The sequence below is a fragment of the Cyprinus carpio genome, unplaced genomic scaffold (genome assembly GCF_018340385.1).
Source record: "Cyprinus carpio isolate SPL01 unplaced genomic scaffold, ASM1834038v1 S000004000, whole genome shotgun sequence".
Classification (NCBI taxonomy): domain Eukaryota; kingdom Metazoa; phylum Chordata; class Actinopteri; order Cypriniformes; family Cyprinidae; genus Cyprinus; species Cyprinus carpio.
In genome coordinates this window covers 1-6005 of record NW_024876686.1, presented here as the reverse complement: position 1 = coordinate 6005, position 6005 = coordinate 1, and the positions used below count along the sequence as shown (strand labels likewise).

The following is a 6005-nucleotide window of genomic DNA, read 5'->3' as shown; positions in this document are numbered from 1 at the left end:
GCTCTACCGACTGAGCTAGCCGGGCAGCTGCGACGGACTGCCGGGGTCCTGGTCGCGGTTCTCATAAGTGCCAAATTCACGAGAAAAACCGAGGCTGTTTTTTCACACAGGCTTGAGAAAACCTCTTGCGGGTAAAGCTAGGGTTAAGCCTAACAGTAGGCTTATGAGCAGGGGGGTCCAAACTCAGTCCTGGAGGGTCCTTGTCCTGCGAGCTTAGCTCCAGCCCAATGAAAACACCCGAAGCAGCTCAATCAAGCTCTCCAAGCAGACTCGAAACTTGGCAGGTCTGTTGGAGCTGGCTGGAGCAAAAAATCGGGACTGGACAGTGGCCTCCAGGACAGTGTTAGGAACCCTTGGCTTAGGAGTGTCCTTTTGTGTTTTAGCCATGCCGGTTGTGCTGGGAATCACAGTTGTTGAAACAAGCAGAGCAGGCCGATAACATGCACAATCAAAACCCAGGAGGTTTTAAAATTCGTTGCAGGAGTGAGCTCACGGTCATGAATGCAAACGCTCCTAATTCCAAAGGCAAAAGGTCGGAAACTGAAAATACAAAGATTATACTAGGGGTGTGACAAATCCGATTGCCTCTTGTTCCCAACTCTGAGAGGCTACAAGTTCAGGGCAACTTCCCCTAAAAAAATCCAGGGCATGGAGTCTCTGTCCTGGCTGTTTGTGTGCATTATTATTGGCCAACTGGCCTTCGTGGCCTTTTTGTGGGATATCCTTAGAGGGGAGTTTTGACAGGACTCCCTAAACACACAGGCCCCACCCCTCCCTGAACAAAAAAACATGAACATCTCATGGCACTCACTTATTAAAGCAAAATTGAGCTGACAGAAACCTTTCGCTTTTTTTACCAATCTCTTTGTCTTTCTCTTAACACAAGGCAACTGACAAAGCTGTAACGCTTCAAAGGGCTACCGAATGCTGCTCCACGCGATGCTAGCGACACGCACACCTGCTAAATTCTGTTTGCCGACACACGGCGGAACGGCAGCGAAAAGCTTCCTTCGTCACTGGGTGGGCTATGAACCACCAACCTTTCGGTAACCGGCGAACTCGCTAAGACGATGGCACAGAGATGACGGTGGGCACCCACTGGGTTGCGGTGACAAAAAAAAAATCAGCGCTGAGCGCCACCACGAAGCTCAGACGCAACATGTGATCCCGCGTCAGCAAACTGAACGTCAAGAGGACCTGAGACCGTTGGGAAGTCGAACGGGTTGGCAAAGATACGGCCCAACGTGGGGCTCGACCCAGACCCGAGATTAAGAGTCTCATGCTCTACCGACTGAGCTCGCCGGGCAGCTGCGACGGACTGTCCCCGGTGCTGGTCGCGGTTCTCTCAATAATGTGCCCAAATTCACGAGAAAAACCGAGGCTGTTTTTTCACACAGGTCTTGAGAAAACCTCTTGCGGTAAAGCTAGGGGTTATAGCCTAACAGTAGGCTTAGAGCTGGGGGTCCAAACTCAGTCTGGAGGGTACTTGCCTTGCCGGTTAGACCCAAGCCCAATGAACACACCTGAGCAGCTAATCAATGTCTCCAAAGCGATCGAAAAATTAGGGCAGGTCTGTTGTGAGTGGCTGGAGCAAAACTCGCGCGGGACAGTGGCCCTCCAGACGGGTTTGGACACCAACTTTGGACGGCTTAGAGTGTCCCTTGTTTGTTTTAGCCATGCTTGTTGTGGGGATCACAGTGAACAAAAACAGGGGGGGGGGCAGAACGCAGGCCGATAAATGCACAATCAAAACCAGGGTTAAAATTCCGTTTCAGCGGAGAGAGCGGTCACTGAATGCAAACGCTCCTAATGTCCAAAGGCAAAAAAGTGATTGCCATACAGCAAAAATTGGAGGGAAACCCAACTCCACCGGAAACTGTAAAATACACAAAGATTGCTATAGAGTGTGAAAATTTCGATGACCTCTTGCCCAACTCCTGAAGAGGATACAAGTTCATGGCAACTTCCCCCCCCCCCCCCCCCCAAAAATCAGGCATGGCTTTCTGTCCCGCTGGTGCATAATACACCTACTTTCGTGGCATTTGTGGTATCTAGAGGGAGTTTTGAGCAGGCGACACTACACTGGAACACCTAGGCATCCACTCGGAACAAACATGAACCACTCCGTGTACACGCCACACAGCAAAATTGAGGCTGACACGAAACTTCGCTTACCCCCTTTGTCTTCTCTTAAAACAAGGCAAAGACAAAGCTGTAAACGCTCAAAAGGGGCTACGATGCTGCTCCACGCTATGCGTTAGCGGACACGTGTCTCGTCTGCTAACTTCTGTGTTTGCAGACACACGCGGAAAAAGGCAGCGAACAGCTTCCTCGTCCTGGGTGGGCTCGAAAACACCACCTTTCGGTTAACAGACGAACGCGCTAGCGATTGCGCCACAGAGACTGAGGGTGCACCTCCACTGGGTTGCGGTGACAAAAAAAAAATCACCGCTGAGCGCACCCACGAAGCTCAGACGCAACATGTGTCCCGCGTCAGCAAACTGAAGTCAAGAGACTGAGACCCGTTGGGAAGGGCGAGGGAGAGCCAAAAGATACGCCCAACCGTGGGGCTCGAACCCACGACCCTGAGATTAAGAGTCTCATGCTCTACGACTGAGCTATGCGGGGCTTGCGAAGGGACTGACCCGGGGTCTGGTCGCGCGGTTCTCAGTGCCAAAATTTCACGAGAAAAACCGAGGTTTTCACACAGTCTGAGAAAAAACCTCTGCGGGTAAAGCTAGGTGTTAAGCCAAGTCGGATTAGGCAGGGGAGTCCAAACTCAGCGGATGGTCATTGTCCTGCCGAGCTAGCTCAAGCCAATGCAACACACTGAAGCAGCATAATCAAGTGGTCTCTCCAAGCAGACTCGAAACTTCGAGGCAGGTCTGTGGAGTGGCGGAGGGCAAAACCGGCGGACAGGGCCCTCAGCAGGGTTTGGACACAACTTGGAGCTAGAGTGTCTTTGTTTGTTTAGCCATGCTTGCTGGGGGATCACCATTTGAAACAAGCAGCGCAGGCATAACAATGCACAATCAAAACCAGGAGTTAAAATTCCGTTTCAGGAGAGAGCGGGTCACTGAATGCAAACGCTCCTAATGTCCAAAGGCAAAAAGTGTGCCATACAGCAAAAATTGGAGGACCCAACCTCCAACCGGAAACTGAAAATACAAAGATGCTACTAGGAGTGTGACAAATCGATTGACCTCTTGTCCCAAACTCCTGAGAGGCTACAAGTTCAGGCAACTTCCCAAAAAAAAGCCAGGCAGGATTCTGTCCCCGCTTGTGCATAATAAACCTATTTTAGTGGCATTCTGTGGTACTCCTAGAGCGGAGTTTTGAGCAGGACTCCCGGAACAAGGCATCCACCTCCCGGGGAACAAAACTGAACACTCCGTGTACCGCCACAGCAAAATGAGCTGGACAGAAACCCTGCGCTACCAACCTTGTCTTCTCTGTAAACACGGCAACTGACAAAGCTGAAACGCTCAAAGGGGCTACGAAGGCTGCTCCCCGCATGCGTTAGCGGACACGTGTCTCGTCTGCTACAATTTCTGGTGTTTGCAGACCCACGGCGGAAAGCAGGCGAAAGGTCCGGTCCCTGGTGGGCTCGAACCCCAACCTTCGGTTAACAGCCGAAACGCGTGAGCCGATGCGCACAGAGACTGACGTGGCACCTCCACTGGGTGCGGTGACGAAAAAAAAATCAACGCTGAGCGCACCACGAAGCTCACGACGCAACATGTGTCCCGCGTCAGCAAACTGAAGTCAAGAGACTGAGACGTTGGGTAGGGAGAGGGGGGGCCACAAGAGACGCCCAACGTGGGGCTCGAACCAGGACACGTGAGATTAAGAGTCTCATGCTCTACCGACTGAGCTAGCCGGGCAGCTGCGACGGACTGCGACGGACTGCCCCGGGCTGGTCGCGGTTCTCATAAGTGCCCAAATTTCACGAGCCAAACGGAGGCTGTTTTTTCACACAGTCTTGAGGAATAACCTCTGGGGTAAACGCAGGGTTAGCCTAACAGTAGGCTTAGAGCAGGGGGGTTCCAAAACTCGGCCTGGCAGGGTCCTGGTCCTGCCGATAGCTTAGTCTCCAAGCCCAATGAAACACACCTGAAGACAGATAAATCAAGGTCTCTCACGCAGACTCGAAAAACTTACCGGGACAGGTCTGTTGGAGATGGCTGGAGCAAAACTCGGCCGGACAGTGGCCCTCCAGACAGGGGTTGTGGGACACCTTGGCTTAGAGTGTGCTTGTTGTTTTACCATGCCTGATGGTGGGCTAACAGTTTGAACCAAGCGAGCAGGGCCGAGAACATGCACAATCAAAACCAGGAGTTAAAATTCCGTTTCAGGAGAGAGCGGTCACTGAATGGCAAACGCTCCTAATGTCCAAAGGCAAAAAGTGTGCCATACAGCAAAAATTGGAGGACCCCAACCTCCAACCGGAAACTGAAAATACAAAGATGCTACTAGGAGTGTGACAAATCGATGACCTTTGTCCAAACTCCTGAGAGGCTACAAGTTCAGGCAACTTCCCAAAAAAATCCAGGCATGGAGTTCTGTCCCGCTGTGTGCATACATACAACTATTTTCGTGGCATTTTGTGGTACGCCTAGAGGGAGTTTTGAGCAGGACCTCCCTGGAACACAGCGAACCTACCGGAACAAACATGAACACTCCGTGTACCCGCCCAGCAAAATTGGCTGAAGAAACCTTCGCTTACCACCCTTTGTCTTCTCTTAACACAAGGCAACTGACAAAGCTGTAAACGCTCAAAAGGGGCTACGAATGCTGCTCCACGCATGCGTTAGCGGACAAGTGTATCGATTGCTAAATTTGTGTTTGCAGACACACGGGGAAAGGCAGCGAAAACCTTCCTCGCCAGGGTGGGCTGAACACCAACCTTTCGGTTAACAGCCGACGCGCCTAGCCGATGCGCACCAGAGGACTGACGGTGGGACATACACGCGGTTGCAGGTGACAAAAAAAATCAACGCGGAGCGCACCACGAAGCTCAGGAAGCAACATGTGTCCCGCTTCAGCAAACTGAAGTCAAGAGACTGGGACCGTTTGGAGGGCGAGGGGGGGCCAAAAGATACGACCACCGTTGGGGCTCGAAACTCACGACCAGTTGAGATAAGAGTATCATGCTCTACCGACTGAGATAGCCGGGCAGCTGCGACGGATGCCCCGGGCTGGTCGCGGTTCTCATACGTGCCCAAATTCACGAGAAAAACCGAGGCTGTTTTTTCACCAGTCTTGAGAATAACGCTCGGGTTAAAGCTAGGGTTAAGCCTAACGTAGGATTAGAGCAGGGGGGTCCAAACTCAGTCATGGAGGGTCCTGTGCCTGCCGAGCTTAGCTCCAAGCCCAATGAAACACACCTGAAGCAGCTAATCAAGGTCTCTCCAAGCAGACTCTAAACTTCCGGGCAGGTCTGTTGGAGCTGGCTGGAGAAAATATCGGCCGGACCGTGGGCCCTCAGGACAGGTTTGGACACCTGGCCTAGAGGTCCTGTTGTTTTAGCCAGGCTGTTGCTGGGGATCACACCAGTTGAAACAAGCAGGCAGGCGATAACATCGCACAATCAGAAACCAGGAGTTTTAAAATTCCGTTCAGAGAGAGCGGTCAAGGAATGCCAAACCTCCCTAAGTCCAAAGCAAACAGTGTGCCATACAGCAAAAAATGGAGGACCAAACCTCAACCGGAAAATGAAAATACAAAGATGTTACTAGGAGTGACAAATTCGATGACCTCTTGTCCACAACCCTGAGAGGCTACAGTTCAGGCAAACTTCCCAAAAAAATCCAGCATGGAGTTCGTACCGCTGTGTGCATAACAACAACTCATTTCGTGGCATGTTGGGGTACTTCTGAGGGACTGGTTTGAGCAACGGACCTCCCTGGAACACAGGCCTCCACCTCCCGGAACAAAACATGAACACTCCGTGTACACGCCACAGCAAAATTGAGCTGACAGAAACCTTCGCTTACCACCCTTTG

At 51.8% G+C, this 6005-nt stretch overlaps 2 non-coding genes across 2 annotated transcripts; both read right to left on the bottom strand.

Annotated features, from left to right (window-relative positions):
- Window positions 1-2555: 2555 nt before the first annotated feature.
- Window positions 2556-2629, bottom strand: trnak-cuu. The gene has a single exon. It is a non-coding gene; the product is annotated as a tRNA-Lys (tRNA).
- A 1182-nt stretch (window positions 2630-3811) lies between these two features.
- trnak-cuu lies at window positions 3812-3884 on the bottom strand. The gene has a single exon. It is a non-coding gene; the product is annotated as a tRNA-Lys (tRNA).
- Between the last annotated feature and the right edge of the window lie 2121 nt (window positions 3885-6005).